This window comes from Patagioenas fasciata, chromosome 4 (genome assembly GCF_037038585.1).
Source record: "Patagioenas fasciata isolate bPatFas1 chromosome 4, bPatFas1.hap1, whole genome shotgun sequence".
Lineage (NCBI taxonomy): Eukaryota > Metazoa > Chordata > Aves > Columbiformes > Columbidae > Patagioenas > Patagioenas fasciata.
Window position 1 is genome coordinate 19,613,298 of NC_092523.1, and position 26,532 is coordinate 19,639,829.

The window sequence follows — 26,532 nt, forward strand, 5'->3', positions numbered from 1 at the left end:
AAAGGGGTAAATAAAAGAGCACTTGCAGCAATTCTACCCCCTCCCCATTGCTAAGGATCCCCAGCACAAGACTAAACTAACACAAATCAAGCAGTGCTGTACAGGTAGAGGTTGCAGCGAGGTATGCCAGCAGTCAGCAGGCTTCCAGCAACATGCCACATAAGGCTGCTAACACTTGTGCCAGGTAATTAGCAGTGGCATTAAACAAGAAAAGGGACACTGCCCAGGACATTGGGGTTAACCTGAACCTATGCGAGCTGTGCCACATGATTTTTCATTCCATCTGTTATCAACATACTTCAAGAGATTAATCCAATACTCACTATTTTGAACAAGTGGATACCATTTTGCTACTCCGTATCATACTTCACCAGTCTCAAATGTTCACTGTCTGACTGACAGCTGGAAGAGGTGCCACAAGGTTAAGTGACAGCCTATCAATTTTTCAAGGGCAAGAAATCCTTTACGAGACATTCAGAGGTTTTTCCTTTTAGCATTTTTGCATTGTTTGCCTAACCTAAACCTCAAGCATACACCGGAGTTTAAGGACATGCTGCTGTAACAGAAACCATCAGTCCATGACAGAAAAAATCTGAGAGAGATGTGCCATATGCCCATCCTGAAAACACAGACAGATTATGGTACTTGTACAAGATACCACTGCAGGATCTGTTTCTATGGTGGAGCCACTGCTGTGAGTTACACCATGCCCAGTGTTCACAGCCGCTAACGAACATGGGTGACAGCCTCCCGTCAGGACTAGGGAGAGGGTGCTCACTTCAGCGGGCACCGTCAGCCAGAAAGACCCCTTGGTTCTCTAACCCTGTCACAAAGCTTTACACCAGATGGAGGACAGCAGGAGAAAGCTGATAGCTTTTCCCGCCACAGCTCTGCAAGGCAAAGATGAAGCTGTGAAAATCCCCATGCCCGAGGAGCCGCTCTGCCGGGCCATGAGCGAGGGTGGCCAGGCAGAAATGCGCAGCCAGGCACATGCAGCGCTGCTGTGCTTTGTAGGAGACAAGTGTATGCGCAAATGCCTGGTAAAGTACCGGCAGGAACATAAGAGCATTGCGTGGTAGCTGGCACAGCGCTGAGGTTGGGACCCTGGCTGGAAAGGAATTGGGACAGTGGCCCCATCCATCCCAGCAAGAGCTGCTGCAGCTGGGGGGCTGAGTGCTGCACAGCCTGCCCGGCACCCCGGCTGCACCGGGCAGGAGCTGCACAAACATCAAAAGCAGCTTTTTATCTGTCACTAGAAACAGGGACAGTTAGTATCAGCCAGTCATTAATCTGGTGCTATGCTGTAGGTCAAAATGTCCTTCTGTTTAGATCTTATTGTCAATGTCTTCCGCTCCCTCAGCATCATGATTTACTGTTTGGAGCGATGGAACTTCACGTCACTGTCACTTTCGCTGCATGTGTTCTGCTCTTCGCCTCTGAGACATCTTGACACCTTGATATACAAACCAGAGACTCAAAGATAGTTGTAAATACTGCCCTAGGATCCATTCCTACAAAGTTGAAGAGAATCTAACACAACTAATTACACATTTACAAGGAGGAGACTGACTTGAGAAGTTCATAAAGAAAAAATATTGCATTAAAAAATTAAGAGCTGCAACCTGTCTAAAGTTCAGCTGTATGGACTTCTAGAACATCCCAATGATCACTATAATTACTGTAGATACCAGTTACAGTTTACAATATGGCCTCTTGTGCTTGTATTGTCTTTGCAGCAGTATTATGCCTCCAAATGCAACTGTTGCTGAATTTAAGCAGGAAAGTCTGGAAGGCAAGCATCATATTTTATACCTCTATGCTTTTGGGGCTTAATTGGGTCCTAAACTAAATATGCTGAATATATACTTAATTAAATGTGCTAAAGAAATATTCTAGGTGCGTTTAGAAAAGATTTGTTTGGTCAACTAAGATGTTTTGCAACTGTAATTGCATTATTGTTATTGGCATTTCTAAATCACTCTCTGCATTTCCTTCGGAATAAATGTCTCAGTAGCTCACCAGTATAATGTATTACTATGCTACAAAACTGGAGGAACACATTATATATTCATGTATACTTGGCTTTAACCACTTACAGTATAACAATGAAGTAAGGATTATTATGCAGTAAGTTTGCTGAATCATCATTCTTTTAAACCATAAATATATTCGGTATATACCACAATATCCAGCCACTATGAAATCGGGTAAACAGAACTCTGTTGTATTTTGAAATTGAATGGACAGTTAAAACTGAACTAGCCAGTTAAATAATAGCATTTAAAAATATAAACTATGTTCACAAACTGTGGTATAATACAGCCTATTTCTCTTGCAGTACAGGGCAGAGGAGTTGGTATCATGCATATGCCTAACAACTATGCAGTCATTCGAAAACTGGTTTTGATAGCAGTCTTAAATACTTAAAAATATTAAAAGATAGAAAGTCCCTTTATATTACAGTTTTTGATGCACCATCAACGCTGCAGCAAAGCAAAGGAAATCCAAATCCATTTTATCAGCTTCTAAATGTGACGTGTATTATCTATGTGATAATAGCCTTTGTCAAACTATATCCAGGACATTTGCTTCCTCAAAAAGCACAATCAAAAACAAAACCAAGGAAAAAATAGGGATGGTCTTTAGAACAAACTGACTATACTGAATGTGGACAGAAAAAAAAAAAAAGCATGCTTAATTTTTCCACTCTAGCAGTTTAGTAATGCACAGGGATTTTCACTGTTTCTGTGTATTGCAGTTTTGTTAATAGGCAAGTCCCAGGCATATGCTTGTATAACACCAAACATATTTGGGTTTAGCATTAATAATTACTTTAATTACTTTTTTAGCAATTGTGTCATATTTGCAATTTTCACTTACTACGTCTTTCACATATTATATTTTTTAACCTCTTGAGAACCTTCTCTTCAATATTTTTGGGTGTTTCGTGTAGCAGGAAAAAACATAGGTACAGCATAAATTAGCAGGTGAAATTCAAGTTCAGAGGCCACGGGAGGCAATCCTGTTTGCTGCAGCAGATCTCCTGGCCACAGATCTGACTTGGTGTGGTGTCTGGGGGCAGGCCATGCCCCAGCCTAGCAAAGCTTCTAAGCACACACTTAACTTTAAGCATATGATTACTTTAAATCACTTCAGTAGGATTATTCACACACTTGAATTAAATGCTCTTCTGGATTTGAGCCCTTATGCATGGCGGAAATTCTATCTCTGCAGGGGCTCCAAAACTGCAGAGGGGATAGGGGAGAGGAGAGCGAGGCACCTCCGTGTGTTTCCAGGACCTTATACAGCACCCAGGTGAGATAAAGAAAAGATCTCTTTTAACTTCAAGTGGAAAAGGCAGCTGCCTTCCAACAGTGAGATGGGTGCCTCTTAGAGAACCAGGGGTTTTTTCTTAAAGCCTGTTAAAAATGTATTGATAGAAAGTCATCCTTTTTTAAAAATAGACTTATTGATCAGAACTCTCTCTTTTCAACTAATATTTTCTCCAGGAAAAAAACCAACCAAACAAAAATCCCACAACATATTATTCTGCTAAAGCTCCTCACTTCATTGTTTAGTACCTGATGCTTTTAAATAATTTTGGGATGGGGAGGTGACACCTTCCCAAGGAAGGGCAAAAAAAGCCCATCTGCTGCTAAGAGGAAAACCTTGCATTTTCAGGACTTGGGAGTATTAAAAAAACACATTCCCCCCCACCCTTAAGATAGACTAACAACTCTAAATTATTTCGTGCCTAGCTTCTGTTTGCTGATCCCACACAGCAGCTCCATCATGCAGCTCCACTTGTGCAGCTCAGGCAGGCTGGATGGAGCCGGGGAGCAGAGCTGCCCTTTAAACAGACGGCACAGCTGACTGTAGGTTGTGCGGGGATTTAGGTGTCAACCCCTCTATCTATATTAATGAAAATTTCAGGTGTAAAGAGATATCATTGATACAGAGAAAAAAAACACTTTTGATCTCAGGTCTCTTCAGCATCAGAATCAATGTAAAACAACAGCATGTACTTTGTAGTTTTCACAGCTATAATGCAATGTAAAAACCCTTTATCATAATATGCTTCATTTTTCATGTTGAAAATGGTCCTGAAAAATAAATAAAGACTGACACCAGTGCTACTCAAGGTATTTTAAAATCAGGCCTTATTTGTCTATGCCAACCTTTTAAAGCAGAGAGTACAAAGGGTTTTGTTATTTTTGTACTAATAAAGATCCCAGAAGCTTGCAAGGATCCACATGCTACTTCAATATTTAGGGAGTGTGCCCAGAGACCACACGTTGCATTCCCGACGATGAGACAGAAGCGCAGAGCTTTGCTGCAGCCTTGGTACTTTCACTACGTGTTCGCTGAAGAACCGAGAGCACGGCTAACGAGAGAGAGAGAGAGAGAGAAGTAAAAACAGTGACATATGATTTTCCCTGGAACATCACATCTCTCTTTTCCATATATTAGGAAAAGGTTATGCCCCTTTTGCTCGTAATTATAAAATGAGAATGTTAATACCACAAAGGTTCAGCATAAATCAATTTCCAACTGCTAAATTTATTAGGGAGTGCTTGTAATATATTATGTGAAGTGGGAAACAAATCCAAGGCTAGGATTTTTTGCTGATACTTTCTAATTGTATTGAAAGCACTAGATAACATTTAAGTTTCTACTAGGAATTGTTATATTTTCTACACCTGAAAACCTTTGGAAATACATTTTCTTATCTGCAGTGAGTACTAAACAAAACTGATTTATAAAACAAGAAATGTGTTTACAATGAATAAAAATTACTTATGCTGGCATAAAAATATCCAAGTAAATTTTACTTAGCATTTTTTTTAACGTCCAGGGAAGGCATTTTAAAGCATATCCTATATTAAAAGTCATTATTACTGCTGTTGTTACAATTATTGTTACTATTATTATTATATATAAAGTGGTGCAAAAAAGCAGAAATCCTTGAATTTGCGTCTTTTAGGGTCTTAATCAATGCCTACTAAAGTTAAAAGGGTCTCAACAAATATTTCAGATACATTATTAAGAACAAACCTAAAGATCAAGGTGATTTAGTTTCAATCCCATAATGGTATTTTTAAGAGAACTGATATATTTCTATCATATGAAAATATATATGTATTTCTAGTTCAGAGTTAGATCTTGAATACAGCAGTCTAAACATAATCCCTATAATTAGTAGATAGTCTAGCATGCTGGCTAGGCTTTCCCCTTGAAGCAGATAAAGTCATTTTTAAGAAAAAGAAAGCGAAGGAGGGAGAAAATACATTTTTTCTATCCGATGTAATATTCGACTGCAAGACTTTCATTCACATGTGGATATTTAAAAATATGTTCTAAAAGATAGCTTATATTTCTGTTGAAAAGCAAACCTAAATGTATTTTCATCCTGATGGACAGAGGTTGTGGAGAAATCTCAGGAGATGTAACAAGAAGACACCCAACCAGTCTTTTGCAGGGATTGGTCCAAAACCCCAAATTGCCAAACTGTGTGGCCCAGCATTGGCAGCATCTGTTGAGCAGAGTGACTGGATCAAAAAACCAGGATCCTTTGCAATACAAACAAGTCTTCCTTCACTGTCTGATCAGAGAGGAAATGTAAATGCCACTGCATTGATTGGAGGGAGGTGTCACACACCACGGGGTCACTCGGAATGAACTCGGCAGCAAGCGAGAAGCTCCTTTTTTGACAGCGAATGAGCCAGGCAAGTGAGCGGACACCTGGTCATTTAAAGTGCACCCAGATTTGAATGGTGGGCTTGTTCGCCAAATTGCTGCTGCGCTCTGAGCCAGAAGAAGTAAAATGTGTTTCCTTTACACATTTCAGCTGTTGTGCTGTAGCAGAATGCACTCCAGCCTGGAATGTGAAAACAAGCCCAAATCATCGTCCTGGATTGTTTTCCCACAGTTTCTACCAGCTTCCACACTGCAAAAACCCATCTGAGAAATACTGCCATTAGTGAATTACCTTCAAATTGGGACTAATAAAGTCCTATCCCAGTCTGATATGAAATAACAAGTGGTTTTTTTATTGCATAGGGCACACTGTTAATTCTGGTGATTACATGCTCAGAAGACAGACTTGTGGGTATGATAAATACTTTCAATCTCTAAGCAAAGCCCAGTATATATCGGTATCAGAGAAAAGTTTGCAATTTTTTTTTTCCACAACTCACATCAAAAGTATGCATTACCCAGACAAATCGCTTCATGCATTTTTTTTAGTAATACTCTAGCTTATCTCTAATGCTGACTACACGAGGAGAGCACGACAGAGATCTCCCCATTGCCACTGCACATACAACTTTCTCATGACTCTCTCCATATTCTCCCCATCAGAACCACAACATGACATTTTTGTGCCCTCAGCATCTTCCACCCAGTGCTTGCCCTCTCTGGGATGGTCCCATCTTCTGCAGCACCTCTCACCGGGCCCTACGGCATCGCCTCGTGTGCTCTTGGTGCCCCACTCAACCCACGCTTGATGTGGCTCTGCCTGTGCTCACCAACAGCGGGGCTCAGGAAAGCTCAGAAAGTCCCCATTAAGTCTTCTTCCATTCAGAGTCACCACTTTACACACTGTGCGTAGAGAAAACCTCTTTATTATTCTGCTTCATGTCCTACAAGTGAATATCCAAATGCAGTGGCATTCATCAGAGGGAGTTACTGGAAACATTTACGCTAATTAGGCTCCTGTCTAAACTGGCTACTAATCTTATATTATAGTTAAACTACCAGAAGGATTTCTAAAACAATAGATTTTTTTGCTAGTTAGTGGTTTTTATCAGACAGATAATGGGAGAAAAGAAATAAATAAACTCAGGGAGGTACAATTACATCATCTTACTATTTCAGCATGATAAACAAAATGGTATTCACTTCCCTCCCCAGAGTGCTATGAGGCTTATTCCATTAAGGTTTGTCAAGTGCTTGGATGGAAGGCCCTGTAAGTGCACCATGTTATTAGTAAATATTAAATAGAAAACAAGATTCTAATTATCGGGATAAACAGGCTAAGTTCTGCTTGGCTAAATGCACTTGGGACAGAAACCCAGGACCACCAGCCGTGCCACAGCGTTGTGTATCCTTATCAGATCCGACATCTCTTAGTCTCCAAAAGATCACGTTTGCTCAAGTTCAAACCTACCCGAGCTAAAATTCAACATCCCTATCTCTTCTCAAACCCTGAATAAACTTTATTTTCCCAGGCACCCACAAACCTGTTCATCATGCGGCACAGCTGGGACAGAACCTCAGCACACAGGTACGGATGCACAGAGCCTTGGTGAGCATCCCTGCCCCGCAAGCACAGGGCACACAGTCCCCTGTCACCAAGCTCGTGACTGCCCTGGCCCCTACATCCTGGCACCAGAAGGAAAATCCCATTTCGTGGTCTTTATGCCTTTGGCCACAATGGAGAAAAAAAACCCAAATCACTGTATAAATGTTTCACTAAAGATAAAAGAGAGAGACATGTAAAGCATTTGTGTAACACTGCACTGATCAATCAGAATTAGAGATAAAACTGCCCCTAATATCATGAGTGAGTAAAGGTCTAAAATATTTTTGCATTGATTAAAACTAATGTCATCTGGTAGCTTTGGTGGTGTTGTGTTTGTTTGGGTTTTTTTACCTTTGCTGTCAAGTCAAGCCTGTGCTGGGCACAGCCATCTGGGGCTTTATATCTTCCCAAGCATGCTGTGCAGTCTGATGGCATCTCTTGTGTAAAAGGCATAGACTGACAGGGATTCAAAAGAGACACAATAGCTGCAGTGAAGAAGCTCCTTTCACATCAGGGAAAAAGGTGGGGATGGAGAAAGCTGTGGAAAATAACATTTCTGGTGGGCAGAACAAGAACCCTAGTAAAGACAAAGGCCTTCCACAAGCAGGGTCTTCTGGTTTTGGGGAGCGATCATTTTGTCAGCTTTACGTGTCCTTCAAAAGAGTGCAACCAACCTGTGCCTACAGAACTGCTCCACTGACTGCACACAATGCGGACCCCCAGAGTGTAGCTATGGCCTGTTAGCTGGTTTCTAGTCTGTTCTGTTTGAAAGGAAAACTATCTTCACTGTACTCAGTGTTAACAACCCCACTGCTGCAAAGGTAACAGGCTTCTTCCCCTGGGGGTAAAAGTCCCAAGATGTTTTGAAAACAGCAATTTTGAATTACAGTGGCCTCTCACTAGTAGGGACTACTTACTGAAAGGCAACATTTGCCAGACTGATGGTTTGGGCTTTCATACAAAAATCCCCCACTAGAAACCAGGTCTTGAAACATGAGTGAAACAACTGGAAGCACAAACATTAAGCATGATGGTTTGCAACCTTCCTACTACCCTCCTCCCAACCCGTAACGACAGGCTGTATTAAAACAAACAAGCAAACAAGCAAGGAGAAGAGTCTATGGAGATTTAACTTCAGTCTCCTTCAATAATCTCTGTTGAATGATTCTCAGAACGGATGGTTTTCAGCCACACCGCTTTCCGACCGAGTTGAGGGAGGCTGCGCTGGAGCAGTCTCAGTGGGGAGCCACTTCAGGATGCCCAGGCTGGGCTCTTGATGACTCTGTGAGATGTGCACTTCCCCTTAGGAGCGTGCGCAGACCAGTACCAACCGTGCCAAGCTACTCCCATAGCTTGGTTTTAGGAGAGAAAACAACACATACACCCAGTTATTGTGTTCTCTATTCATATGATAGCGATAGATTCACTACAGCCTGCAAGCCAGCCCTTGTTCTGCAGCTACGCCGTGGTGAGGCATGTGCTGAGGATGGGCTGAGGCATCCTGCAACGGTGGCATCATCTCCTGCTTCTCAGAAACCACCTTCCAGCACTAAGCAGCCTAAATCGGGAGTATGGACTGAATTGGAACCATGCAATTTTTAATGCGCCTACTTATTGAATTTTTAATTTGCAGATTATTGACTGTATGGACTGTAATGGCTTTGAACAAGAGGGTGAGTGTGTATGCCAGGCATCTGATGTAATTCTATGTGAAAAGAGATGGCAAATTGCTGGAGCCTTTAATTACACTATTATTTAATTGTATTAAGGAAGGGCCTGAAAAAAAACAGAATCGTCTACTGCACATTTATCTACATCTCAATAAAATGAAATGCCATTTGTGTGAGGGGAAGGAAGGGGTAGCTCAGAATACATACACTTGTATATGAATGGGGTTGGTGTGAAAGGGTGGGTCATAAAGAAATGATGGTTTTGGTCCATGGGATTTTTATGCTTTTTGTTTGTAAGATCCTACAAGCCCCTGAAATCAAGAAACCATTAAATGAAAAGTAATAAAGTTTTCTGCCCTGCCTTTTCCTATGCATATGAAGACAGTAAAATGAACAGTGCTGTCACTGGTCCCCACATCTGTCTGCATATTGCATGCTATATAGATATAGGGCCTGCTGCCACAGAAATGGAGACTCCCAGGTTTTTTTGGCAGGCTCTTGGCAGCACATTCAACACAAAAATCCATTCTCAGCAAAGCAGCAGCAGCCATGGGCTGGCCTCCTCGCCACAGCCAGCCTGGGTCATGCCAGGTGCTCTTTCCTTCCTTCCCTCTCTGGCAGCAGGGACCACTCGTCTTTTCTTTCCTCATGATTTTATTTGGAAACAAAAAGAAACAACATCCTGTCATCGAACATGAGTAAGGCATAATTACTATAGCTACGTTTTACCTACCACAGTGAACGTTATTACCATCTGAAGATCACAAATATCAAGCCTCCAGGAATGTCACACGAGAATGTCATAACTAAGCCTTCGTCTAAAATAAATGCTCGGGAAAACCCTTCTCAGAATCACTCTGCCTACCTACATGCAAGTGCACATTATTAAGGTCTGTCCTTTAAAAGATGTGAGAAATAACTCGTTGAAGAACAAGGCTGGACTCTTATTCCAGGGGAAAACCCAGCAGATAAGCAGAGAAATAATATTTTGCTGTGACTCCTCTCAGACTGGTGCTGTTGGAAGGAGCCCTGAATAGCGGCAGGGCACAGCTCGGCTGGAACACGCTGCAGCTGCTCGGGATGTGCTGCCATCAGAAACAAACCCCAGGCCCGGCCCTTCTCTCTTTCATGCCACCGACTGTGTGCCTGACTTGTATTTCTGCTGCCCCTTGCCAACAGCCGCATCTCAGGCAGGGAACTCAGAGCTCTGCGATAAAAAACACATTTGCTAAAATTTAAATACACTGTGCCCAAGAAAAGGATTTAAGACAAGTAGGTGTCAGTGGTTGCTTCAGACAGATGTATTTTCTCTCACTGCTGACCAGCTCGTGCATTGAGGTCTCGCAGCACTGAATAAGAGGAGTCAGCAAATACAAATGGAAACTGAAATGGCAGGCAGCGGGACAGAGAAGCCAGGGAAGGGTGTTTTACAAATTCCTCTCAATATCAGGTCCTTAACTTTGCAGTGGCAGTTCTGTATACCAAAGTTTTGTTTCGTGCCCTATATATATTCCCCTTTCATGGAGAGAAGGCTGGGGACTGTGCTTACTATTCTTGGAGTGCTGTCGTGGATGGGTGGAATACTAAGAGAACTGCATCTGAAAATGAACACTCACAACGTCTTATCAGCATTGGACATACGTACTTTTTTCTTGCGAAGTTTTTGCTATGAAATTGGTTGTCACACAAATTCCTGTGCTTCTCCTTCCTGTTTTTCTAAACCCACTACATTACTATATTTTTTGATGTCCATTTTAATGTTCCTTAAAGATAAAGCCAACAGCCTATACTAAAATTTCATGCACCCTTTTCTGTGGTTGAACAGAACTGCATTCTCACTATACAGTAAAATTTCACATACATTTTAATAACTCAGTAAACTCCACCCAGATGAAAATATCCACCTGTAAGCATGAAACATTTCTGCCTTAATTGAATGTAAACACAACCTTCGCCAACACGCATTTTCTCAGGCAAAAGAAAGTGCGTGCTCCATCGATGTAAAGCACTGCTGCTCAATTTGTTACTGTGGGAAGTCGGGATGGTTTAGAACTGAAATGCTGGCTCTCACTTTGGTCTGCCATTGGAAAACTGAAATCTAAGGATGAAACTTTCTCTCAGCCAAAGTTCTTGATAAATTATAATTTATCGAAATAATACTACCAGCATTTATCTACTTGAAATAGTCTTCAGGGAATGCTTTATGAGAAAAGAATATGGAAGTTTGAAGTGTTCATGGCTAAACACAAGCTGGTGACTAGCACTGGTAGGCCACCAAACATACTGTTCTTTTAATAATCTCTGGTTTTCAGCTGAAGCATAATTCACTATGGATTTTCCACAGCCCACTATAAATGAGACAATGGCAGCATTAGTTTGCAGTTTTGTTTGAAAACAAGAGCTATTATTCATTGCATGTGGAAATCCTGAACAATGAACCAATAATTTCCATCAATACCATTTTAATCTTGACCAGGCCTCTATCTGCTCTTTGCAAGGTTTACACTGAAGCGACGGGGGCACGGCGCAGAGAACTGTGGCAGTCAGAGCAGAGATGTTGAGAAAGTGATACAGAAGAAACCACCAAAAAATTCCATCTTAAGAATGCTCACAGTCTGAAAGCGTGGATTGTTTGGAACAGGGTGTGCATGAAAGCTTTGCGTGGAGGCTGGCTGGGATTACGGCAGCTTTGATAAAGATGAAGCAGGGTTTAGAAAAGATGTACAGGCTTCAGCCACAGACAAGCAAATCACAGATGCCTTCCAGAAAAGTTCCAAGGTAAAGGAGCTTGCAGAACAGCTGGTCACCACCAGGTCCCAGGATGATGATGATGGTAATAACACTAACAACAGCACCACCACCACCGAATTAATTCTTTAATAGAGAACAGAAACTAAAGTAACCAGAGCCATCTAACTTGTAAGTAGGAGAGTTGTTTTCTTTTTAAGTGAAAAAGGGGAGAGCTACTTCTGCATCAAGAGATAGCTACTTTGATTTCAGAAAATAGGTACACTGGACACAGCAGTCGGCAAAGAAACTGAGAGAAACCGAAGAATTAAGACAGTTGAAGCACAATGGAAAGACACAGTGCTCTATTAATAATACTCACCTTTAAAGAAGCATGATAGGACCGTGGCATTTAATATCAGTGCTTATCGGAAGCATCTCAAGAGATTTCGGCTCTTTTAATGTATGTCTCACAAAAGAAACAACACTAAAGAGTGCTGACTTCAGTGTTTTCCCACTGCTAACAGCTGCCTTTCAGGGAAGATCCCGTGAAGCTTTCCTCTTCCACATTTGACTGACTCTGGGTTTCCACGTTTAATTGAATGGGACTCAATAGCAGGAGCAGAGAGAGTTCAAATTGTCCCCTTGGGGATTCACTCACCAGAAATTACTCTTTCATGCCATGACATTTTGAGGGAATATCATAATGTCGTTTTGGACACAATGTCATAACTTGGAGGAACAGAAGAATAAGATGGAAACATCAATTAAGATAAAAGAAAGGGTGTAAAAATCACGGTTTGCCCTGCGTCCTTCCTTTCACAGGGCAGTCCCAGTTCGAAAAAAGGCTGCTCCATATCTGCAGTCACTACGTATGTTCATTGTGGGGCCAGTATCATCAGCTGCGACAGGATCAAATCCCCCGTGCATGGTGGAGGAGAGCAGCGCTATGGAGAGCAGCGCAGCAGGAGAGTGACATCGGCAGGATCCGGCCCTTTCTCACAGCACAATGTGGTCACAAAGAACTCATGAGAACATGCTGGGTACACTTCTCTGGAGGTATTACAGGGTGGGAATAGAATGCAAAACCTTTATATACACGTCTCTACATGAATATGTATACATACATGTGTATGCATACATGTATATATTATACATATATATATACATATATAAAGGGTCCAGACAGTTATTTTGTCAATTCTACGTCATGTGCTTACACTGAATTACATTAGCAATACCATTCCACAGCACAACGTTATTTTTCAAAAACACGAAAAATAAGTGTGAAAAATACGGCAGGCACGGGACTGTCGTGGGGAGGCTGGGTGTCTGAGGCATTTAATGTGGGGATACAGCATCTCACCGATAGCGCACTAGGTCATGTACGTCTTGTGTTAGAACAGTGGCTCGAAACCCCTTCCAAAAATACCCCTTGCGTGGCTGATGAGACACGAGCTGGGAGGTGAGAGGGGGGGAAATGTCCTAGTGGGTTGCAGCTTGAGGAGAAAGTTGATCCGACCCCAGCCTGCGTGCATTAAAAGCCTGTATCATAATCCTCTCTCTCCGCCTTCAACCTGCTATCTGACTTATATTAATTAAATATAAATGCAAATAAGAATGAGTTATTTTCATCACTATTAAATATGTTAAAATGAAACCATCTGGTTTTGTGGTAATCAAACTTCAAGGAACAAGACTCTAAGTTTGAAAAAATATAAACTAGTGCTAAATGACACCTTTATGTTTGATGTCTGATTTTAAATTACTTATTACTCTTTATATATTATTTCATTTACCATGTAAATTTTCACTTTTCATGTATTACAGATGCTACGGCAACATTAAAAAGGCACTAAACTTTTTACAACAGTGCACCGAATGGCATCAGTTACCACATTTTCAGTAAATATTTGCCGAAAGGCTCCTTCCAGGTCAGATGGGCTGCCCAGACCCATTGGCACCCGCCCCGACCACCCCACAGGCGAGATGAGCGGTGGGGACAGCCGTGGACAACGTGCCCCCCACCTCCGTGAGCAGTTCTTGCAAAGACTTAACTTCCACATCGGGGTTTCATCACCATGATATTATAATTATTCGGTTTTTCAGTTACTGCTGCAACTTCAATTCATTTAGCAGTAGGCTTTTTAAATTACAGTCCATTTATTATCAACATTCTTTTTGCACAGAAGGTTACGACGGTTTATTAATCCATCAATGGACTCCCTAAAAATATGATCCACGATGCTGCATGAAATGTCATTCTTTATACACTTTAGGAGGTTTCGCAATTAGTGCTTCAAAACATTATGACTGTATTGAAGGCTTAAAAAATACTTGTAAAAAAAAATACAGAACCATATCCCTGAAGATTTTTGCTGAGTTAGAACAACACGTTGTAAATCTTATCACCTGACTACACTACTCTTATGAAATTACTCAAAAATGCATGTTATTTGCAAAAGTAAAAAAAAAAAAAAAGGGCAGTATTAGGCCCAGCATTTGATTAATGAGACCGTGTCTAGAACAACTCCATACTGCTGCGGTTCCTCAGAGTCGCGTTTCAGATGTACCTGGAAGCCCGGGAACAACTGCTATTTTCCAAAGCATCTTATTAAAAGAAAACAATATGACAGGGCTGCTTGCTCAATACAGCGTGGTTATGAACTGGGAGAAGCTACGAAACACATTATAGTTCGCTTTTCTTGGGTGAAGAGAGGCTCTTAAATTATGAAAGTGTAAACGGCTGAAGATTGAATCCCGGCGGTGGAAGTACCATAAATACACGTCTCATCACCCGCCGCACGCAGCGCGCGGGGACAGCAGCAGCACCTCGCTGCCCCTGAGAGCGAGCGGGCGCCACACGCCGCCTGCACTGCACTCACCCCACACTCGAAGGGCGCACACTTCTCTGAGCCCTGTTTTAAGAATACCACTTACTGTAGTGGTGTGCCAAATATTTTGGTTGATGCTTAAATAATTCATGAATGCTAAACTCATCTCTTTTTTTTTTTTTTAAGAATAAAACCTTCATATTCAGAGGCTGACCTTTTTACTCTGCTATATAAACCCATTAACAATACAGAAAAACATATCCCAAACATAAAAAGCTTTGAAATATCAATTTAAAGGCTACTTTCTGCTATATCCTTTATTGTAAATGTTACCAAGAAAAAGGCAGAAACCAAAAATCAATTTTTAATATATTTCTTCCTACCACAGGGCATCGGAAACATTAACGGTTTCTACATCTACATGGCTACTCTTATAAGCTTTCTCTTCCCACATTTGTGTTTAAAGCATGATTAATGTATGTTTGCCTATACATTTAAAGTACTTCTGGGTGTAAATTAATTAACAATAATGCAGTACACACAAACAACTTTCTCATTGTTTGATTACCCAGAATAACAGTTTGATATTTACATAGCTGCTGCAGCTTAGGCAGAAAAATGTTGCACATTTTTTATTAGCTAACTAGATTCCCAGCAAACTGGGAATCCAGGCAGGAACCAGAGTTTTGGAGTTCAGTTTTGAAGCTACTGCTGCTCTGCAGAACTCAGCTTCAGTACTGAAACATTTTTCGGGAAGTTTTCTGCATTTGAACTTGCGACGGCCCAGGAACACTGGTTAGGTTTTAACAGCTCCACTGAAAACAGGTGTCGCAATAAAATTATCAAGAATTAGCTCCACTGAAGTGAGTGCTGTATGAGTGAAGCTTACAAACAGCCCTGTGCAATCCAAGTGTAGAAATGCTCCCTTTCTTCTTTCTGCTACTGCCCAAAGGTTTCCCCTTTCCCTCATAAATCCGCATACATGCACTTCTTTATAGACTGCCATGCCCCATATGTTAAATCACATTTCATCCTATTGCTCCCAGTCACCTCAGTTTCCAGGTTTTCCTCACCACTACTGCTCAACCAACTCCCTCATGTTTATGGAGATGAGGGTGGAAATTTACTCTGTAATCAGAGAGGGTGATCTGGATTAGGAATCTAATTAATTAGGGATTAGGAACCTAAATTATGTGGACCTCTCTCTATTCACAATGTAGGTATTTATTTCAGGAGGACTGCTTCACTATGTGCCTAAATCGGGAGGGTGAGATACAATCTAGATATTTTCCTTAGGTTCACATAACATACTTTGTCACAGGTTTAATGATGATTTTTTCCTCCTCTCTTTCTAGATCAGGGTCCCGCTCAGCAATATAATTTATATGTGTGTATATATATCTATGCAGATATAATTATTCTACTAATAAAATGACACTACATGCAAATCAGTAACACCTACTCCAGCCTAGAAGTAGGACACTAGACTGGAAAGCAGAAAAAAGACAACTGGAGAACACTGAGAGACCATGAAACCATTACGGAAAGTCATTAATCTGTTTGTTTGGGCTCCGGGTTTTCCTTACACTCTTTCATCTACTTTTAAATACCACCAATCTTTTCAGGTTGTCCCATGCTTAGAAGTGTCAGTCCATCTAGTGGATTGCTGGTGGGGAAGACTGACTCCAGTATTGTTGGAGGAATATGTGAAAATATCAGTATTTCAGAAAAATACAGCAGTATTATTCCAGTAATGCTGCAGTATTACAGAAGTATTAGAGAAAATTCTCCCTCTGCCTGTAAACACATCATTTAAGCTCCACAGTGCTGCATGTCCAAAGCCCCTTCTCCAATCAACTAGAACTGACTTGGCTCCACAAATGCAAACTGGATAAATATTACTCTTAGCATATTAAAAGGAATCAACAGTAAAACCAACTTTTCACATCACATGAAAGCCATAAATCCATGTCATGTCATTTTAAGATGATCTTTTAAGTGTTAAAATAAACAGCATGAATCTACAAACCACTAAAAGTTTTTTTGTTCCCTTTCAGAGAGAGAAGGGAGTAATCCAAGGGATTTACAATTAATTGTACAGTTTCAATACTGAATAATTGCAATAAATAAAGTCTGTTGAAGCTATCTTAACCCAGAGCTTAATGCCTGTCAGGTCAGCGCTGTCAGCTGCAAACTCCACTCGTGGGGTATCACAGCCCAGGAGTGAATGAACATGAGTAAGATGCTCTGACTCGGTCATGGGTCTGCTGGAGAGGATACGCGGCTTTTTAACGCCTCTGCACACCATAAATATTCCTGCAATGCTTTGGTGTATTGGAATTAGTTAAGAATAGTCTTGTCCCCGGTTTTAATAATTACTATGATGTCATTAAAACACACATTTTGTTTTCGGCAAGCCCACTCTCAAGCTACAAGCATGGAAATACTATTGTGGGAAACCCTGTTGAGCCCCTGCAAGAGAGACCCATCTCTGTCAGTAAGGAGGGAGCACAGCCTTCCTAAAACAACGTGGAAAATATTAAGTCTCTCAAGAGAAAAAGGTTTAATTCACTTTTTCATGTTAGTTGTTGCTACCTATCGATGTCCTAAACCTGCTGCTTAATACCAGGAAATTCAGAGTAAATAACCATAAGGTAAAGCTTTATATCAGCATGAATCTGAGCATTAATTGAAATGCCTTAAGGCAGAGTAAAAATGCCTTTGAAACATTTACATGAGAGGAACAGAGCTTGGATAAGAAAAGGAAAAAAAAGGGTATTCACAATGGTTTTCCTTATAGCTATCCACATCAATTAGTCTTTAAATACAAGACTTTTTGACTTCTCAGAATTAAAGCCCGTTGCAAAGAAATCCGCAGTCTGAGAAAACATGGCTCGATGAAATGCCCCAGAACTATTTTTAACAGAACAGCACTTGCAGGATTGGTCTTTTAATGGCAGGTTTAGAAGACACTAGGTTGGGGTGATTTTTTTCTCTTCAAGGCTCTCACAAAGTATTTGTCAGGGAGACTTTGTAGATACGTAATTTAGGTACATCATCCTTCTATGTACAGCACACACCATACCAACCATGCAAGTATGACTGTATCTTAATCCTCTTTCCACTGTATCTTCTGAATAACAACCTCTGTCATTACAGAAAGCCATTTTTTTACTGCAAATGAGGTCATGTGCCAGGATAACTTCCCCTCTATCCCAACCTCGCCTGGAGAGCCATGTCGAGTCCCACGTAACACGGGAGCCCGTCCCTCCCGTCCCTGGTGGGGCACATGGCAGACAGCGTGGTCCTCGGCAGGGAAGGATAGCGAGGGACTAGATGGGAAGCACTAACCCCCACAACCTCCAAGGAAGCTTTGGGGAGGAAATTCTAATTTTGGAGGAAATTCCGATTTCTTTCTTGCAGAAGCAACGCGTCACTCAGAAAAGTGTGACAGCTGCATCTGCTTGCCCTCAGTAACTCTACAACAGGCAGTTGTTGGGACTATCAAGCTTTTGGCAGCCTGGGATAGATTGGTCTCACCCACATCCTTTTTAGGTTTGACTTTCCAGCTATTCCCTGTCATTTCTCTTGTCACTGGCATGTGTGATGCATACCCACATGCCCACGGTGCGGCTGATGGGAACAGCACTGCCTGGGTCAGGCTTGACGCCTAAGGGACTGTAAGATGCAAGACCAAAACTGATAAAACTCTTTGGGAGAAAAACTTCTGACTGCACTTAGTGCAGTGACACTTTGCACAGGTCCTGGCACCAGAAGTCCCAGCAGAGTCCTCCATCCCCTGCCAGAAACAGGGCTCTGAAGCTGTAATCTAACTTAAAAGCTCCCGGTGGGGAACGCATCCCGCTCCCAAGCAATGCGCCGCAGAAGCTACTGATCCATCCAACTCCTGCGAAGTGTGGCCCATTTCTCCTCTGAATTTGTTGGGATCATCTTTTAACCCTGGCAACTCAGCCTGCCTTCTTCAGCTAGATTAAAGAGCTATCTGCTATCAAAGGAATTGTCTTCAGGTAATACCTTGTAGACCATCATCCCATCATCTCACATCCTCCTTTTGGACAAAGTAAGTAGGTTGAGCTGCTTAAGTCTGTAATTGTAGGGCTTGTTTTCCAGAGATTGAATGAATTTGCTATTGGCTTTAATGCTGCCAGGATTTACTCTCAGAACCTCAGCTGGTTAACTTCTGTGCTCAGAGGTCAGAAGAAAATATAACTAAACCATCTCTGAGATGTTATGATTCCAAATATCTCCTGCAAATCTCTCACTGTACACTTAACATTTTGCAATCTGCTTTACTTAAGGCTTCGCAATGAGAAGAAAAAATCTTTGAAGTTTAATATTTCAGTAGCATGTGAAAATGTTAAATGCTCAGTCCTTTTGTATAAGCCTAATTCTGTTCGTTACCAAAATTTCAATATATAAAACAGCTTGTTCAAAGCAGAAAATGCAAAAAGACTGGTATGATAATAACTTGTGGCTAGCACACTCCTTAAATTCAGTTATTTACCAAATGTTATGCTGGTGACAGTGAAGTGCTTGGCAAAAGCCAGACAGTAAATCATTTTAAATTATACTCTCATGCAGCCTTAAATTTTGCATTTTAATTGTCTTTAAACAGATCCTGCCAGTGTTATAGCCTAAAATACAAAATATATTTCTAGATAACAGAAAAATAACTGAGAGATCAGAAAAGCAGTAAGAATTATGGATTGATTTGTCTTGTCCCAGTGCAGTTCATTTTATACCTCTGAAACTGCGAGTAACCTACACGGAGGCCTCCCAGTATCGTGGGCTGGACCGTCACTTCAGTTCCACTTGTATCCAGAGTGGCTGCTGGTGGGGAAAGACCCACTTGAGTCTGTTTAATGAGTATCCTCAGGGCTGAAGAACTGGAAATCAAACACTTACAGGCATCAAGCTAAAGATCCTAATATTTGAGAGGCCTAGGAGTGCTTTATTTCCCTGAGTGTTGGGCAGAGAGCTGTAGCAACATACTACACCTATACTATATGGAAGTACAATGCAGTAACCATAGGTTGTATTTATAATGGTATTTTTGGACATAACTTAAAAGGGCTATTTTCTTTCATGTTTTGTTCTGTGTTGGTTGGCAAGAAGGCATTTTTGCAATCCTGCCTGGCTCCCCATGAAACCTATGCCACCCAGCCCAGCTTCCAGCATCCGAGTGCTCCCACAACTGACTGAACTTGATACCTGGGAACAAGTAAGTGGTCAGAAGCCTCAATACAAATGCCATAATACGTATATCAATAGATTTCCTGTTGAGAGACTGGTGGGGTTTTTATATTGTTCATAAAATTTGTATTGATAACTAGTTAAGCTATATAAATGATTCCCTCATAAGACTTTCCTAATAATCTATAACAAGCCACAAAATCTACTATTTGTGGTAGGACCCACCCATGAAATCAGGTGACTTTGTTCATAGTTTTGAAAGTAATACTATTGTAAACACTGCAGTAAAGTGTACAATATAAATGCAAGTGTACCGTAATATCCACAGCGTATATATTAATGCAACCATTAAACAGAATAGTACTGCCACAATATTACTACATTTTAGATTATAGTAAGCAGAACTAATACACATTAGGTTACATCATTTTCCTACAGTAATTACTGGAATACTACATTATCCATAAGAAACTGCCATCTGCCTTAAAGAACCCCATTTATCTGCCATTTCAAGCGGCAGGAGCACAGCTGGCCTCTCTGGAGATGGAGCTCCTGCCGAGGAGCAGCACTGGGCATTTCAGGAACCGATGAGGTTCATGGGCCAGTGTTTTAGTGATGCAGACATGTCGGAGCCACGTAGGTACCACTGACATGGGAAGCTATTTGGGAAAAGTTTGCTGCAGGAGCAGCCTCATTTGGGAGTCGCAGATGCCTGGCACTTCTGGGTTCTCTAACTTTTTTCTCAGTCAAAAAAATACAATAAAAATGCTGGGGGACAAGACAGGTGCAGCTTTGCTTTGTGAGGATCAGAGGCGAAAGCTTTTTCTGATTAATTTACCTGATTAATACTGACCCTGATCAATGAAGACAGTGAAAGGCCATAAACTCCTCCTGAGATACTCAGGGCTTTTTGGCTTACAGAAAAAGCCATAAATATTCATTTGGCTTAAAATATAACCTGGAAATCCTCATTTGACCAGTTCTGATGGCTGCCCTAACTATTGGCCAGAAGCAATCCTTATTTCCTCAGAATTCCTGTTCTCAGGAAAAACGCAATTGCAGACTGTTGTCTGACGGGCTAGCCCTTGCGGGACTGGACTGACAGTCTTCAGCCGCCAAACTTTGTTTGGTCTTGGTTTCTCACCGCATTAAATGGAGAACCTCGATCCCACAGGGAGCTCAGTCACAGTGCTATTGGCCTGTTAATTAAGTGTATTTCTGAAGTTTCCCCAATCAGAAATGCAACAACTATGTTTCAGAAAATTTCACAGGGAAAATGTTCTGCTCAATACAAAAGATTTTCTCCTTGCAGTAAATGTGCAAAACATGAAGAGACATTGGGATAAGCCACACAAAAAATCTATGAAATAATACTGGTAAGAAATATGCCTCTTGATCTGGAGAGCCAGGTTCTCCATCCCAGAATTCTACACTCCCACGTGTGAGCCCTGTTATTTTTATGTCCCCTATTTGCAAGACACCTGAATCAGTAGCAAAAGACTTTCCAGTGCATGCAAAACCTTGCATAATAATAAATGTTAGACACGTACAAATATCATTAATTACTAAAGTAATTTTTCTTCTGCATCTCTCAGGAAACCTTTCTACTTCCGTTTTCTAGATGAGCACTTCTTAAATGGGCACTGCATCCCCTCAGCAGGAACATGCTGGAGAAAGGCTTATGATGGAGGACAAAGCTTTGATACATCCATTATTTACTCCCTACACTGATATGCCCTTCTCCCTTTCCAGCAGGGCCCTGAAATGCATCCCTTTCCTTCCTCCTCCAAAGAGGTGGCTGGCAAAAGCAGCTGAGTTGAGGGAGAGGGCTGAGCAATTCATGGAGGTAGTTCGCCTATTCCTTCTCTTCTCAGTGCTCCCTGGTAAATACTATTCAGTACTTACCGCATCCCAGACACATCCTTATGAAGAAAGTGCAAAGGGGCAACGGCGAGGAAGCAACAAAAGGATTAGGAACAAAGCGGCGCAAGTAAGTCCCTTTGGCCTCAGGCAGCATCTCTCTGCACTATCTCCTGTTTAAAAGTGGTTTTTGAACAAGGAGAAGAGTGGCAGAGACAGGCAGTATGACAGGAAAAAGACAGGTGCTCAAGTAAAGCAACTCTGAACAGTATCTGCTCAAGAGAGTTTTGCCCCTACAGCTAACACTGGCAAGCCCATAAAGCACAGGTAAGTCCCAGGATGACAACTGTGTCCTTTACACCAAGGACTACTCACTGGCTGGTACTTAGTTGATAGCTACACATCTGATACTCAGGGACAACTGATGTCCCCAAATAAAAGGTATGCTTGAGCTAGAGCATCTCCCTGTCAAGGCACAGGAAGGCTCAGATGCTTAAAAGCCATATAGGACACATACTGCTCCCTGCTCCAGGCAGACGATGGGGAGTGCCCGCATCCCGAGCACTGCGGGGGGCTGCAGGGATGCCCATGGGGAGTGCCAGCATCCTGAGTGCTGCGGGGGGCTGCAGGGATGCCCATGGGGAGTGCCAGCATCCTGAGTGCTGCGGGGGGCTGCAGGGATGCCCATGGGGAGCGCCGGCATCCTGAGTGCTGCTGGGATGCCCGCGGGGAGTTCCCCTGCGCTGAGCAAGGCTGTGCTTGCTACCTCAGCCGTCGGGACGCAGGGTGAGGCACACACCCATAGGTGTATGCCTGTGCTCTGGCTCACCTTCTCTAAATCACGTGCAAGTGCTTGTTTGAGGATAAAAAGCCCCCAGGCAACCTACGCCACACCACATTCAGAGCACACACAGACCCTGCTTCTCCAGGTCCTCCAAAAGAGAGAAACAATCAGAGGAGAAAGAAGGTTTGCCCCTTTAACAGAGATATAATTACCCATTCAAACAATTTATCAAGGTTTCTCAGGCATTTCCAACCACAGCAGTTTTAAAATCGAGGTTGGATGCTTTATTTCTGAAAGAAATGCTCTTGTTCAAACAATAATTATTTCAGGGAAGTTTGATAGTATATGTTATAAAACGAGGTCAGACTAGATTATCACAGTATTCTCTTTTGGCATTACAATCTATGAATCTATAAAAGAGAAAGGATTTAATTGATGAAGTTTAGCCCCATTAGCCCCTCATTACCAGATGACACTGTCATCGTTAATCTTTGACTCCCAATGACTATAGATCCAAATTCAACCTTTTCTCTCTAATTTTATATACATTTTATAACTATGATATACATACATGGTTTCAAGGGATTATAAAATCCACCCTTTACCTTTCCCCTGCATTAAGTACATGGAAAACATTGCAGATTTCAGAATTATCCTATTTTCAGGGCACTGACACTTTTTTTTTCCCTCAAAAGGAGGTTTTTTTTCAGTAGATTTTCAAAGTAAAAGAAAGGAAATTGATTCAGACTGCACAAAGACGTCCAGGGATTGCTATGGTGAAGACTGGGGGCTGTGTGCAATATGATGTGCAAAAGCCATACCCAGGCAGATAACATAAATGTAGGGTTTTTTTAGCTGAGTGACAACATTAAACAGACACCTTCATCTGGATATGGTGATGATCATAAGTAACACTGTTATCAGGGAGTAATGATTTACTAAAAGTCTTTTTAAAGCCTGATTTTGAATGTCAAGTAAATTCTGAGAAGCAATTTTCTTATATCAATTTATAACCCCAAAAAAAGTTTGCAAAAGAAACCAAGAATAATTAAAAGCCTTCAGACAGTCCATTAATTTTATAACCCCCTGTGTCAACTGTGAAGTCATTCCAATTAATTTCTCAGGCATTTACTTCACTTTTTAACTATTCCTCCTTTCAATTTTTTGACCTCTGACAAGAAATAGTACACAAGAAACTGGACTGCAGTATTTCATGTAGCTTCATCACTGGTAACAAAGGAAAACAGGCTGTGTAGTTCACTTCTGCTTGGACTGGCCTTCTGCTGAAGAAGAACTGTGATCTAAGGGTATCTGACATGTAGAGTATGTAAACAGAGAAAATGCAGATGAAATACTGAGTTGACAGAAGTCAATGTTAATTCTATTTCATTCCAAGCAGATCGTCTCTCCCCCATCCCACCTCTCATTTCACAGTGCGATTTTCATTTTTAGCGTATAAGAATGCATAAGCATGAATACAATTGTACATATTTTTAAAATGCTAAACCCAAGGTTCACAGAGATGATTAATCAGATACAGATGCACCTGCCCTGAACCCTTGAGAACGGAGGCTGAACCTCCATGACGCCCGACAGCGCTCAGGGCTGGGCGCCCCGTGCCCACAGCTGCCCAGGGGTTGATAGGGCAACAAGGCAGCTCTGCAACAGGGTTTGCTCCCAAGTGCATTCACCAAACAGAGACACACACCAAAAGCCTCGTCTCTACTTTTCTCTTTTCCAAATTAGAAATGATCTTTCTCTCTTTCTCAAACAGGCAGCTGAAGAATGAATCCGTGCCCCACTTTCAACAGTTTGCTTCTCAGAAGAACAAAGTAAAGGAAGATATTTATAGCTCAAATCTAAAGTAAACCATACCTGAGAAGCCGGATTAGACAAAAGTCCTTTTTTATCTGAGGTTTTTGCTACAGATTAGGGAGGATTAAGAAAGCATCCTGCTCTGTCGTGTGAACAACTGCGGCAAAGTGGAAGTTTTAGCAGGCTCCCCATTAACATGAAAGGCCAGCATCGTTTAAAGGAAGGCACAAAACAAGTTTTTCTACCAGCCTGTGTCACTTTCCAAGAGCTGACAACAGAGAGAGTTCAAAACAAGGAGTTTGGGTTAATAGTGCACTTGCATGTAAATACATAAAAGCTTCAGTGCCGTAAAGCTAATTTAAAAAAGGACATTTCTCTTTACAGTTCCCCTGAGTATAATAGAAGCTATGATATTCTTTCTACCATAATGTACGTTTCATTAAAGAGCTGGAGCTATAATTGTCCACATCAGTATGTAGCGGCAGACTGGATAAATTGTCCACATAAATTGCTTAGCACAACCCCGAGCCCTGCTCCAGAGCACTGGTGACTCCGACGGCGACACCAGCGAGTCCCGGCCGAGGTTACGCCACCACCGGCAGCTCCGCGGGGCTTCGGAGGACCCAGAACAACCCCAAGCCCCATCAAACCACCTGGTGCTGAGCTCCACAAACAACTCTGCATTAAACATTTAAACCCGTTCACTACATCCAATGGCAGACACGATTACGTGCCAGTAATATCGAAGATTTATGTGACAATTATGTATATGAAGCGATATCTAGGCTATTATCATTCTTAATAAATCAATAAAGTCAACTGAAAAATTAAACTGAGCATGTATGGAACATTTGACAGCAAATATATTTTGGTCTCTTAAGCGCTGTCATTTTCATTGCAATTTACTGCCTACACTACAAGAGGGTTAAATCAGAAAAGTGAATAAAGCAAGAGAAGAGGTCTCAGAAAAGGAACTACAGTGCATTGAATTGCAATTTACCAGTAGATCTGCATGGCAGAAAGAAATTTTTGTCATAACAAGGCTGTAACTTTTTTTTTAAAGCCAGTTTTGTCTTGAACTTGAAGCTAACGTTCATTAATGGCAATTTTAGGACTGTACTAAAATATAAAATATACTACAAATGTAGAGATGTAATTTCATTGGTTTAAGGTTTCTGTGCATTATTCCTCATAAAATATGAATGCTATTATCGACTTAGTAGGTAGGATGCAAAGTCTCTCCTTTTTAAAGCCAAAGAGGAAAGAGGGAAACCTCTGAGACAACAGCCATTTTCCAACCTGATGTGTAGACTCAGCACTCTCCCAATTGAGTTTTTTGATCTTAATCACATTTTGACTTTCTACAAGATATATTTTCATGAAGGATTTAAGTTTGCCCATTTTTCATCCTGCGGCAAAATACAGAGCAGTTTCATTTAGAATGTATGGTCTGCTCTGAAATCATACACAAACGCAGCAATATATGGTGAAGACTCATGCACAGCACCTCCATTAACGTACATACAGAAATATTATCTTAAAGAAATACCTCTAATGAACACATGGAAGACTGCAGTTGTTAGTCCACAGTGTTCTAAGCCAGACAGCAACAACAAAGTAAGCAGCATATGTAGCAAATCCATGTGTACCACGATATTAAATGCTGCTTCGTGAATGCCTTTACGAGCCTCTGTGTTCTTTGCCCTCTTTTGTGGAAGTTATCGCTGTATTAGATGCTGTTGAACATATTTGATATGAAAGCATTGTCTGTTTGCTACCAGTATCTAACGAGTATCTCCCCTAGAGTTGCCAGCAAGGTGCTGATTAATTAACTGAAGTAGTGAAGCTGAATCGTACAACAGCTGTTTAGAGAATTGTCATTAACTCAGTCTCTTTCCCCATCTATGCATTCACTTGCAGTGCTATCGCTAAATTGTAAATTTGAGAAACCTTACATTGTGCCTACCTTCACCTGTCCATGCTCCATACGAAAGGAAGGGGTGGCTGGTCAAGGCTTATTTATAAAAAGAGAAGGGAATAGTAGGAAGGAGGGTGAAGAAGAAAATAAACTTCCTGGAAGTCACAGCTCTGCTGTCACTTGTCAAAGGCAGCTGACAAGACGCGGTCCTCCAGGCAGAATGTCAAACGAGAATCACATCCATCCTCCGCTGACGGAGAAGTCCCGGCTCTGACAGCCTCTCACCAGGACCGCTCAGTGTCCCCAGGAGGTGCCCAGGCTCCCCCAGCCCAAAAAGCAGCTGCTGCCCACTCCACGGTGTGTGACAGTGGGCAGAAGAGCCCAACCTGTGCACCTCAGCTGCCCTG

General features: G+C 41.6%; 1 protein-coding gene and 1 long non-coding RNA gene across 3 annotated transcripts in view; one reads left to right on the forward strand and one right to left on the reverse strand.

Annotated features, from left to right (window-relative positions):
• The window catches only part of PPARGC1A (PPARG coactivator 1 alpha), a 365,116-nt gene that overhangs the window by 100,808 nt on the left and 237,776 nt on the right, over window positions 1-26,532 (reverse strand). The gene's annotated exons all lie outside the window — the stretch shown is intronic.
• LOC139827903 (uncharacterized) lies at window positions 18,299-25,663 on the forward strand. Of its 2 annotated transcripts, none has more exons than XR_011739030.1 (3): window positions 18,299-18,615; window positions 19,668-19,776; window positions 24,167-25,663. It is a non-coding gene; the product is annotated as an uncharacterized lncRNA (long non-coding RNA). The 2 variants fall into 2 exon arrangements; XR_011739031.1 differs by lacking the exon at window positions 24,167-25,663 and adding an exon at window positions 21,370-21,440.